Source organism: Hakea prostrata, chromosome 2, assembly GCF_041222555.1.
Source record: "Hakea prostrata isolate BN-2017 chromosome 2, UWA_Hpros_2, whole genome shotgun sequence".
Lineage (NCBI taxonomy): Eukaryota > Viridiplantae > Streptophyta > Magnoliopsida > Proteales > Proteaceae > Hakea > Hakea prostrata.
Genome location: NC_142601.1, coordinates 24686376 through 24699912, shown reverse-complemented (window position 1 = coordinate 24699912; position 13537 = coordinate 24686376). Strand labels below are relative to the sequence as shown.

At 37.6% G+C, this 13537-nt stretch overlaps 1 pseudogene; it reads left to right on the top strand.

The window, feature by feature from the left end:
- Positions 1 to 269: 269 nt before the first annotated feature.
- LOC149024133 (anthranilate synthase alpha subunit 1, chloroplastic-like) lies at positions 270 to 12517 on the top strand (annotated as a pseudogene).
- The last annotated feature ends 1020 nt before the right edge of the window (positions 12518 to 13537 follow it).

The window sequence follows — 13537 nt, the reverse complement described above, 5'->3', positions numbered from 1 at the left end:
AGAAATTCTCCATGAAATGAATAATGGCGGATGGCTACCTCTACCTGCAGATCCTTGATAATGGCGCTTGACGTGAAACATCATTTAAAATTTTCGTACGTTGGTTTGGAGTTTCAAATAAGGGTTTTTTGCGCCTTTCCCACATTTCTTAAACTAACCCCACAAGATCAAAACTTCAACCAGAAAATTTTGATTCAGAGAGGAGAGATCGTTGATATATAAAGAAGCATTCCTCTCGTTACACTCTAAATTCTGAAATCTCACGCGCAATGGTGGAACACCTAACTGTTTGTTCTTCACTTCCACCCCATTGTCCCCCTAGTACCAGCAAAACCTTCTGCAGAACAAGAACACGGAGAAGTAGCTTCAGCTTCTCTTGTCTATTCAGTTGTCGTTCTTCGGTTTCCAGATTCAAATGCTCCCTGGTTGCACCTCCATCGTCACTAAGTACGTTTCTAGCTAGCTTCTAACTCTTTTAATTTTAACTTCTCTCTTTCTCTTCCAAGTTTTAAAGGTTGGATTCCCCCCCCCCCCCTTCCCTTCTGGTGTAGCGTATGAAATTGCAGAGTTCGTTGAAGCTTCGAAGACCGGAAACGTTGTGCCGCTCTTCCGTTGCATATTTTCCGATCACCTGACTCCGGTTCTTGCATACAGATGTCTGGTGAAACAGGGCGATTGGGAAACTCCAAGCTTTCTATTCGATTCGTTTGCGAAGGATTCCGAAGCTTCGATTTTGGTAAGGATTAACAAGCTTTTTTAGATCAATTTGCAGTTCTATTGGACTATCTGTTTTGATTCATTTCGATCTTTTTCTTTTTTTCAAAATTGTTATTCCGGCTGTTTAGGGACGTTACAGTGTGTTGGGGTGTAAGCCGTCGTTGGAGATTTTGGTGAAGGAGAGGCAAGTTGTCATAATGGACCACCGTGAAGGGCGGAAGACGGAGGTGGTGGCGGATGATCCGATGGAGATTCCTCGTAGGATTATGGAAGGATGGACTCCTCAGCTTGTCCAACAGCTTCCTGATACGTTTTGTGGTAAGTGATTTGTTTTTTCGGTTTTCTGAACTGAGGTTCCTCATGCCACTGCCTCCCATCCTCGTAAGAGGGTGGGGCCCTTTGTGCCCGACCTGACACGGGCAGGCGAGCCCCACCTTGGTGTTCTGTGAGGGTGGGATCCCGGAGCAGGTGGGTGGATCCTCCGCCCGGGAGCAGAGGATCTTGACTCGTTCCACCAAGCTACTCACGTGGGGATGCAATGTTACATATAATTTAGACGTTTTTATTATTATTATTATTATTTTTTTTTGGTAAGAAGTGAAACACTTCATTCATAAATTAAGAAAAGTACAGACACACAAAAAAAAATACAGACACAAAGAAAATAAGAAAAAAAAACAACAGATGCATGACAACACAAGGTTCGGACTGAACCAAAGAGCGGAAATTTACCAAACTATTGTACATGCAATAGACAGGGTAATCCAGGCTAAGGGATGGATCAAGTCCAATAAACCCTTAGAACGAAAGCTGTACCAAAGACAGCAGCAGTTAAGCCGAGGATACACGCCACAAAGCGGAAGACTTAAACGCCACAAGGGCAGAGACAAAACACGCCGTGAGGAAGGAGACAAAATGCGCCGCGAGGGCGGAGACAAAACACGTCGCGAGGGAGGACTTTCAGTTGTTGCGTTGGTAGCATCAATGTTGCGGAGAAGGCTCTGACCAGCCATCCATCTCGGCCGTAGAAGCGTACCGGTAAAGCTCACCACAAAAGAACTGTAGAGTTGTCCTGCGGTATGCACCAAAGTATGCTGCAACCAGAAATTTCTTTTCTATTTTTTTTAACCGAAGAAAGAAAGAAAAAAAAAATAATAAAAACAAAAAAACAAAAAAAACAAAAACAAAAAAACAACAGATCGAGGTGGGAAAGAGATGGGATGAGGCGAAGGAACGAAGTTTCTCCAAATCATAATGAGTAAAATTATATGCAAGGAACGAAGTTTCTCCCGGTTCGCCAGGGTGGCAAACCGGGTAAACTGGCAAAATATCGTCGCCCCCATATAGAAAATTTTGCCTCCGATTTTTTGGTATTTTTATTCAATAATTTTGGTAAATTTGATGCGTATCCTAATTTGATGCAAATATGTGGTACATTTGAATTATTTCCTAAAAATTATTTTATTTAAATTCTCCTACCTAACCACATTTAATATGTTACTGAGGCTTACATCATTCAGACATAATTGGAATGATTATCCATTCATTCTGAAGATTCTATTACAAGATTCATTAATAATTTAAATTGTTTCCATAAATTATTTCATATATACACTCTTCCATAATCACATTTGGCATGTTGACTTTTGTAATTTTTGCCCACGAGCTTGAGGGGTATTTTTGTTCATTTTGAACCCAAATTTGATGCCTATTCTAATTTGATGCAAATATGTGGTAAATAAATTATTTTTTATAAATATTTCTATTTAAATCTTCTACCTAGCCACATTTAATGTGTTACCTTCTAAGGCCTAAAACATTCGGACATAGTTGATTAACCGACGATTCTATTACAAAATCCCTTCATAATTTAAATTGTTTCCATAAATTATTTCATGTATATACTCTTCCTTAACCACATTTGGCATGTTGACTTTTGAGGACACTAGATCACTTGAATATAGTTGTTAAGATTGCTCATTAATCTTGAAGATTTTGCTATAAAATGTCTTCCTATTTATAAATTATTCTATGTAGATTCTCCTCCTAATTACATTTAGCACATTAAATTTTGAGTCTTGAATCATTGGGATAGAATTGGTAAGATTGTAATAGAATCGTGATAGAAATCGCCTAAAAAGTGCAAAAAATAACATAAAATAACAAAAATCTCGCGATATATCGCCAATTTCTAGGCGATATCTGCAATATATCGTTTCGCCCCTTGGTTTTGTTTCGCTAGGGGGCGAAACCAACAAATTTAGCCGAAAAATAGTTCCTTGATTAGATGTTACCCACTAGCTAAATTATAAATTACCCACAATTAAGTTTTTGACATAGATTTTGTTAGGGCTGGTTACATGAATCCAGAGATTTCAAATCTCTAGATTCATGTTTGGGAGATTTTTACCCGTTTAGTTATGACAATTCATAGATTGATGAAATCTAGAGATTCTTCTTTTTACACTAAAAGCGTGAATCTGTAGATTTATGGGTACAGTGTGAAATCCATAAAAGTACTAAACATTTGTGCACTCACAAAAATCACGTTGACCAAACAATTTTTCATAATGAAATTTCCACAAATTCAGGTTAACCAGAAAAATTAATTTTATGAATTATGACTCCATAGATTTCTTCAGACTCATGTGACCAAAAAGGTCCTTAAGTGAGAAGTAAAATGACCTTAATGCTCTTTGGACAGTAAAATGATCTAATTACCCTCATTTAGTACCTCCAATATCCAACCCTTACATGGGTGAAGGGATTCCCCATCTTCTACCTATACATTGCCAGAAATTGTCCAACTTTGGGGAAAACCACCATACCGTTGCCTGAAATCTCTCTCTCACCAGAATAGATCAAGAACTCCACTGGTAATAAAAAAGAGGTAGAAGACCAGAAGGGAGAACTTTCATCCTAAGAGATTTTGGACCACAATTTTTTGAGAAGGTTAAGTGGAAGAACAAGTCCGATGTTCATAGTGGGAGTGGAAGACAACCATAGAAAGTTATGGGGTTTTGGACTTCGCAAAAGAAGAAAAAAGATCAAAATCAAAACCGTGCAATTCCAAATGAAACCTTCCGATCGAATTCCAGCAATTCCAACCAAATAATTGTAAATTCTGGGAGTAAAAAAAGCCCCAATATTAGGATTTGATACCTTGAAAGACTTACCCAAATCATTAGCCATATGAAACCTTTATGTCGAAATCAAGCAATTCCAAATAAAAAATAAAAACCTTAAACTGTAATACTCAACTATAGTTCTGCAAAATTTATTGCATTCCTAATACAAATCCTAAAACTAGCAAAATTGTGAAGAGGGATTTAGCTGCGAATAAGCTTCTGAGAGTGAAGAAATAGAGATGAAGTAGTAAATGCAGTTGATTTGAAAGGGAAGGAAAGCGAAACGATCGTTGAAAATTATATAAACAAGCAAGGTGGTGTCGATCTAATTTAGCTTCAAATCAAGTATTTGTGTTGGGGTAATTGTATTACAAATTCTACAAATTATACATTCCTAATCGTCTAGTGAATAAGAAGAAGATTTTTTTTTTGGTAAACGAATAAGAAGAAGATTGCAACTATGGAGAAAATTTTGATGTCTTCAAAAAGATAGAAGTGAATATCCCTCTTTTGGATGTCATATTCCAGATCCCCGCCTATGCAAAAGTGTTGAAAGATTTATGCACTCATAAAAGAATCATTAGCATTCCCAAAAAGGCGTTCTTGGCAGGTAACATTAGTTCCATCATTACTCAACCTTTAGTAGCCAAATATAAGGATCCAGGGAGCCCCACCATAGCTTGTGTCATACGCAATACACACATTGAACATGCTTTACTTGATCTTGGTGCAAGTGTAAATCTGTTGCCTTACCATGTTTTTAAGCAACTAGGATTGGGAGAATTGAAAGCAACTAGAACTACTCTTCCGTTGGCAGATAGGTCAGTTAAGATTCCTAAAGGGATGGTTGAAGATGTTTTACTGAACGATGAAGATCCTTAGCCAATTCGGAGAGCTTGATGTTACAACCAAACGAATCACCGATCAATGAGGTTGAGTCACACCTTGAGTGTTGTCTTCAAGATATTGATGCACCTTATTACCAAGGGTTCTTCACACCACCACCTCCAAGATAAAGCAACCTCCAACTAGAAGATGAGGTAGTTCTTTTAGTCCCTTCAAGGAGCCAAAAGCTAGAGCACAACACTTAGACAACTCAAAGAAATAAATGAACTTTGTAAAACAAATAATGTGAGTGTGAGGAGTGTCTCCATTCAACACAACATGAAAAGAAGGGTTGGGTTTATATAGGCCCAAACCACACCTTCTCACAAGGGGGAGAGTCAATGGCCTTGTCCCTACTCCACTAATGTGAATAAACCCCCTTGACCTAACTTCCCCACTACTTGGAGAAGTAACTCTCATATTCACTTCTTTGGAATTAATTGAATTTAATCCATTCAAAGACCTTAACCCCACTCATGATAATGGCCATGAATGATCATGAAGTTGAAATGAGAAATGAAGGTCAAGAGTTAGAATTTGAGTAAATTCCACCGTTTGAAGTAAGCCCACCTCATCACCATGATCAAGACCTTTAAGACCCATGACCAATGTCATGAAGAGCCTCATAACCAAGGTCATGAAGGGCCTCCTTTACTCATGGTGCCTCATTACCACCCTTACCTCATGTGTCCCACACACAAACAAAACAATTAAATAAAAGAAATGCAAAAACTAATTTTGAAACTTAATATATAGATAATATAGATTTTAATAAAAAACCTAACAATTTGTTACTCACTTTCTTGAGATATATTGCTTGATACAGGTTGTTCAACCTCCAACATATTCAATTTCTAGCCTTAGTTTCAAAAGGCATCCACCCTTCACTGATTAAGAAGAGAGAGAGAGATTTCAGGCAAATAGATTTTTGGCATGAGTGTGGTAGTTTTCGAAGAAGTTAGACAATTTGTGACGAGGTGTAGATAAAGATGGGTGAAGGGTTGGGTATAAGAGGATATTAAATATGGGTAATTAGGTTATTTTACTGGCCAAAGGGCATTAGGATCATCCTATTTATTACTTAACGGTTGACATGTAATTTTTAACCACTATAGTGGGGAATCAAGAGTTTCACTCCCATTATAGTGGGTGACATGTAACCCTATAATTTGTATATACGGAGCAGCTTTGCCCTTGTTCTTGAGGGGATCCCAACTCTAACCTCCCACATGCAAGTATTGGTCTTTTGACAACTAAGCTCCCCTTGAGTTTATTGTGGTGAGTGTTTATTAATTTTATTTTTTTTGGTAGTGAGACATTGCTATATAGTTAGAGTTTTAGTTCTTCGTATTATATTTGTCAATCCATATTAATACGAGTTATGGCTGATTCAACTAGCATTTGTTGATATTTTTTTAAACGGTAGGGTTAAGTATTAAATCACGTGGGTTGGAAAATTCTTCTCCATGTGGATAGACAATCTGACTCCTAGTTTAATGTATCAATTCATACATTCACCGAAATTAAAACTGTGCTACTTATATTGTACCATATCATACCGAAAAAATATGGTACAGTATTGGCATGACACAATTGTATCATTTAGTTAATGGTACAATAATGGTAATAATACAAATGAACCATATCGCACCAACACCATACTAAATAACACAACCCTTTTGTACTGAAAAAGTATAGTATGATAATGGTATGACATATTTATATTGTTTGGTGTTTGGCATGGTAAAGGTATGAGGTGAATTTATTTGATAACGTAGTAATAATTGTACCAAATATTAGTTATGTAAGAAATTGATACCCTTAGACGCAGATGTTGGACTCATCTTGAATACGAATTTGACTGCTTGTTGACATTTTATAGTTTTATTGAGAAGGGTTAAGGTTGAGAATTGAAAATTCTAGTATATCTTTCTACTACTATTTATTTTTATTTTTTTGGGGTGGGGGGGGGGGAGGGTGTAAACTTAGCATATCTTTTTTATTCTACTTTTCCTAGTCTTTCTCTCACTCCTTTGCACACTTCTATTTTCAAACCATCAGCAAAAAAATTTCACTTGTAACTCTCCCTAATAAATTAAACTCTTAAATCTCATTCTCCCTTATATTTTGAATATAGTAAATTACCCTTAAAAAGTTTTATGATAAAGGGAAGGCACTAAAGAATGTCTTCCTTCTTTTTTTTTTTTTTTTTTTTGCCTCTTTGGGACTTTCATTAGGCCCTTAATAGTTTCTTTAGTCTAAATCTATTTTTATGATCTATGCTTGTAACTAAATTCGCCATGGCCTCCCCACCATTTCTATGTTGGTGGAGTTCCAAACACAATCTCATGTCCTTATAATAGTTATAAGACTCTATTAAAGCAACTAGAGGGGGGGGGTAAATAGGTTGCAACTAGTGGATTTGCTTATTTTTTTTTCGTTTTAATTACAAATATAATATAAATTGTAAATTTCAATGAAATTAATATAGTGCAATCAACCACAAGACAATGGTTTTATAGTGGTTCGACTTTGCAAGTCACGTCCACTCCCCTCTTGGTCTCAAGAGAGTATTTCACTAGTGATTTTCTTTCAATACGATGGGTAGAGATTAAACCCTTATAGTCTATGATCAATAGGGCAATAACATTCTTTACAATCTTTGTTCTCAATAGGGCAATAGAACCCTTTACAATCTTTGTTCTAACTAGGGTAAGAGTACCCTCTATCAATTCTAATCAACTTAGACTAGAATTGAACAGTAACACAATATAAGAGATGGAGTATATTATCTAACAAGGGGTGTGAAACTTTACCCCTTTTGTGAGTGTGATGCAATGATGATGAGTGCTCAAGTGAAGAATGAATGCATAATTAATGATGTACCAATGGCCGCAGCCGGGGGGCCAGCCCCCGATCCCGTTTCCCTTTCCTGTACCCTTCCCCCCCCGATTCGTCTCACTTTCTTGGCCACCTTTGGACTTTACTCCTTCCTCCTTTTCTTTCTCCTTTCTTTTTTTCTCCTTCTCCTCTTTTCCTTTTTTCTTTCTCCCTCCTTTTTCTTTTTTTCTTCCCTTCTTTTTTTTCCTTTCCTCTCCCTTTTTTTTTTTTTTTTTTGGCCTTTGTCCCTCGCCCCACCCCCCCAATGTTCAATCTTGGCTCTGCCCCTGCCAATGGCCTTCAATCACTTCAAGCTTTAGTCTAATGAGCTTGCTTGACAACGTTGGAATGTTCTTTAAAGTTGAGTAAAGTTGGAAGGCAAATTGAGAGCTTGGGAATTGTAGGGTTGTAATAACTCAATAGGCAAGGTAAAAGCTCTCAAATGGGGGTGATCGGATTTATAAAGAGGCATTCAATTACTTGGCACAACCTTTCAACAGATAAAAAATTTCTCCCAATTTTTAGTCTAGACGGACGTTCTTGTGAATCAACTAGAGCTCTGTTTGGGAATTTGCCGCTAAAAAGTAGCCTTTAAGGCATACTTCAAACTAGACAGACGTCTTTCTGGTCAGACGGTCGTCTGTTTGGCTTGCTATAGCCAAACGGACGACCGTCTGGCTCAGATGGACGTCCTTCTGCAACATAGAGTGCACTGTAATGTGCATTCAAGGATTTGATTGGGTTTTTGGTACTTCTAGTCAACCTTAAGCCTCATACACTCTTCTAATATGTCCTAGGTTAGTCTAGTGATGTGAAATAAGTATAATTGAGTTCAATTACATATGAGTACATGTAGAGGTATCCTAAGTTTTGAAATTATCTAAGTTTTGAACTTGACTTGATTTTTTGCATCTTCTTGTGCTTTAATCTTGATTCTCATTTTGTGTCACATCCCCTCAGCCAGTACCATAACTACGATACTCGGAGGTGTGATCCACAAGCATGGTCAAGTTTAGGGCGATCATATACCCACATTGCACAATAACACAATCACGAGCAACAAATAACCAATGTGTAAATATATTAAGAAACTAATCAAAGAATGATCTCGGAATAAATCTCAAAGTATAATTAGAGTGCGTAATAAAATGATACAAATCAAAGACAAACTATAGAGTATAGCGAAAAATATCAAAAGCGGAAGAGTATATCAAAAATCTAAAGTAAAATATGTTTACCCTAGAAAAAAAAAAAAGTTAAATTAGTTTCTTGGGTAAGAGAAAGTAAAACAACTTAAAACCAACCTATTTGTCCATGAATTCTACAATATTTTTTCTAAAACAACTAAAATTCGGTTGATGTAAGCATCCCAGTCAACCTGGAGAGGAATTTAAACTCCAACTGATCACTCTAAATTTAGTTTGCAGAGTTGGTGTCAAGTTGTCAGTTTGAAGTCAATCTGTTTATCCTCTGGTTCGGAAATCTTTGGCGGTTGTGATGACCGGATTCCTAAATGTGAAAACCAACATTTCCTACCAGATGAACTGCTTTTAGTCATTATTATGAGATTTGTAACAGGAATTAGCATTCCTGTTCTCTCTGGGTAACTCAACTCTTTGGATTGATTCACAATAACAGAAATTGGAAGTTGGAGAAGTTTTTGACGACAAGGGTTCCGACACTAAGTAACCCAGAAATAGAAATTATCAACGGAAAAGATGGCGATGATCCTTCAATGTCTTAATGCTTATAAACATCTCTTCCGGTTAGAGAAGAGAACCAACTCCACTAACGGAGCAGGAATTAAAAAACAGAGCAGGAAGTTTTGCTATCTTGCTCTTGCTCTGTCTAATGAATTCTCTGAAGATGGATACCTCAACCCTTTTGTCTCATTGCGTTCCATCATCAATTAACCATTTAGCTCCTTCTGTTTCCTTCTCTAATAGAAGCTCTACAAGCCCCGCTTCGCACTCTGTTTTCTTCTCTAACAGAAGCTCTCGCTCTACAAGCTCCGCAAACTCTCGCTCTACAAGATCCGCAATCTCTCGCTCGCGTTTCCGCAGTTTGAGATGCTCTGTTTTGCCTTCAGAACCAGGTATCTTTGATCTCTTTCTTTTGACCAATTCTCGGTTGTGGGAAAGCTTTTGGTTATTAAAATTTCCTTTCTTTGATGAAAATTTTCCAATTTCAACTCTTCCAGCCTTCAACGATGCCGCTAAGTTTGCAGAAGCGTCTAAGAAAGGCAATCTAATTCCTCTCTATCACTGCATATTTTCCGATAGCCTGAATCCATTATTGGCTTACCGGTGTTTGGTTGGCGAGAATGATCGAAACGATCCAAGCTTTCTATTCGAATCAGTTGAACAGAACGATGGAGTTCCCGTTGAGGTAAGCTTTCCATTAAAATGGGAGGCTCTGTTTTGATTGCCTTTCAGGGGAAATTGCATTGAATTTGAAAAATAAAATAGTCTTATTAACTGTTATAGGGACGTTACTCTGTGGTTGGAGCTCGTCCAACGTTAGAAATAGTGGCCATGGGGAATTCAGTTACAATCTTGGATCATGAAAATGGGGTTAAGACTGAAGAGACTATTGATGATCCAATGGAAGTTCCTCGAAGAATAATGGAAAACTGGAAACCACAGATCATCCAAGAGCTACCAAAAGCATTTTGTGGTAAGGAAAATGAATAAATCCGTGGGGGTTAAGAGATTCTCTCCTCGCCTGGGTCATGTTAAATTGTTACAGATTAATCTTACCTGATACTACATTACATATCTCAATTTTTCTGTGCTTTCTTTTGGTTTTAGTATATTGAGAAAAACACAGTAATCTTTGTACACTTGAACTTAGCAAAATCTCATCATGATCAGGTGGATGGGTTGGATATTTTTCATATGATACTGTCAGACATGTTGAGAAGAAGAAGCTTCCATTCTCTAATGCACCTGAGGATGATAGAAAGCTTGCAGATATTAATCTAGGTCTTTATGATGATGTGATTGTGTTTGATCATGTGGAGAAGGTACTGAACCATTTTTTGACTTATTACGTGGTGGTCTTCTACGAAGAGCCTTCTTACAGTGATTCAGTTTCCTAACCTGCTTTCGACTCCTTTCTTTGTCCTCAGAAAGCATTTGTGATCCATTGGGTGCGGCTTGACAAGTATACTTCAGTGGAGGAAGCATATGTCGATGGAATGAATAGATTAGAAAAACTGGTATCAAACGTACAAGACAGAGATTTGTAAGTAAACAATTTTTTTCTCGCATTTTCTTCATCCTTGTATATATAAACTGTGGAATACTAATTGGTCCAGATGTTTTTCGATCGCTTTCAGTACTTAAATTTCTTTGGATTGTGAATTGGTAGGCCAAAGCTATCTTCAGGAACTGTGAGACTATGCACTAGCCAATTTGGTGCTCGACTGAAGAGATCAACCATGACTAGTGATGCATACGAGAAAGCTGTATTAGAAGCTAAAGAACATATTCTTTCTGGAGATATTTTTCAGATTGTGTTGAGCCAACGGTTTGAGCGCCGGACATATGCCGACCCATTTGAAGTATACAGGGCTTTGAGAGTAGTTAATCCAAGTCCATATATGACTTATTTACAAGTATGTCTTCAAGTGCTTTCCTTGTTGGTTGAGTTAGCTTATGTTTGTAATTCATAATGATTTTAATTTGATTTTGTTTCAACCAGGCAAGAGGATGTATTCTTGTTTCTTCAAGCCCAGAGATTCTTACTCGTGTGAAGAAGGGGAAGATTATTAACAGACCACTTGCTGGAACAGCTAGAAGAGGGAGGTCATCTGATGAGGACAGGACGTTGGAAAAGCAGCTTCTGGCTGATCAAAAACAATGTGCAGAGCATGTTATGCTGGTTGATCTGGGAAGGAACGATGTCGGAAAGGTTTCTTTTTGTTTGCTTATTTCATTTGAAATTGCTGCTTCATGAGTTTGAAATATCTGACATAATGATGTTAGGGAATTAATTATCAGGGTTATGCAGGTTTAGCCATTTAAGTGATCTCCATTTCCATTTGAATTTCACCCAGCCCCAGTTGCCCAATTGAAAAGCTGAGCTTTATGCAGTTCTAGCAGTTGAGAGCTGGGGTTTGAAATTAAAGAACTACTCGCAACAAATTGAGTTATAGGGTCTGAAGTGGCAGAGAGACTACTAGTTTGAATTTCATATGAAATTTGTGTTTCTGTAGGTCTCTGTACCTGGTTCTGTGAAGGTGGAAAAATTGATGAATGTCGAGCGGTACTCTCATGTAATGCACATCAGTTCCACAGTAAGTTTATACAACTGAACTCAACATTCATGAAGATTGAAGATCCATTTGTTATTGTAATGCTGTTTCATTTGATGAAATTCCATTCTATATTTGAAGGTTACAGGAGAACTACTTGATGGTCTCACCTGTTGGGATGTTTTACGTTCAGCTTTGCCTGTTGGAACTGTTAGTGGAGCTCCAAAGGTACTCAGAAACTTGCTTATTTCAGGCTCAAATAGTTTCATGAAGAATGGGATTCAAGTTTGTCTCTGTATGTCATTCTTATTATTGTGCTACAATAGGTGAAAGCCATGGAGTTGATAGATAAACTAGAAGTTACTAGGAGAGGACCATATAGTGGTGGTTTTGGGGGATCTCATTCACTGGAGATATGGACATTGCACTTGCTCTGAGGACAATAGTTTTCCCAACTGGGCCTCGCCACGACACAGTGTACTCGTACGCACGTTCGGATCGACGACAAGAGTGGGTGGCTCATCTTCAAGCTGGGGCTGGAATTGTTGCAGATAGTGTGCCTGATGATGAACAGAAAGAGTGTGAGAACAAAGCTGCTGCTCTTGCTCGTGCTATTGATCTAGCAGAAGCAACATTTGTTGATCAATGAAAGCTGCACCATTGAATCAAATACTTCTATTGGTTTCCTTACTTTGATGTGGTTGTTTTTGTTGAGAAATGAAAAGCGTCTAGCGGTGCTAAAGAGTGCTTGGCTTTGAGTCCTGCTCATAAATGAATGACTTACCAATACCAAGCATCTTTATATTTAATGCAATTACGGTCAAATTGCATATAGGTTAGTAGTAGTAAACATTTTTTTTTCTCAAATCTTTTTTGAGAATAAACACATTATGTGTGACCTAAATTCTTCAACTCAACTTTGAAGATTGCCTATCTTGGGATCTACGTCCTTTGTAATTCATTTTCCTGCAATTTCTTGTAACAAATTTTGTTTTTTTGTTGTAGAAAGATGAAAATAAAAGCAATTTCTTGTGATACTTGGCATTTTATTATTTTGGTGGATTGCTACAGAAAAAACACATATTTTGATAGGTGACCCGAATAACCATTTTGTGAGATCAGTGATGGGACCTGGGCTTGGCCCGACGGGTTTGGCTCCTCTCTAGGGAGAACATCTCCCAGAGAATGCCCAGTGAGTCATGAGAATGTGCCATTGTAGTATTCTAATCCTATGGTTTGATGAGAGGTCAAACAATATGCTAGTGTAAATTAAAGCAACAATCACAACAATAATGGATCAAGTATTTAACAAACAAATCACAACAGGCGCACAAGATTTTTAATGTGAAAAAACCCGCAAGGAAAAAAACCACGGGACTGTTATCGAAGTCCACCCAAACTTCCACTATCACGAAATAGTAATAATAATGGGCATACAATCAATACTCCATCTTTAGATACTGCTAGAGGAATGCAAAGTCACAACCACATCGTCAAAGAAATGGAAATCAGAGAGAATGGAGAGAAGTCATCATAGAGGCTTCCCATGAAATGTGGTAGAATGATATTCAGACTGTTAGATGTGAAGAGCTAGGTGTCAAAACCATTCCCTTCAAATTTCACCTCATTCCGGCAACGTTTCACCGTCAGATTCGCCGGAGAAAACCGA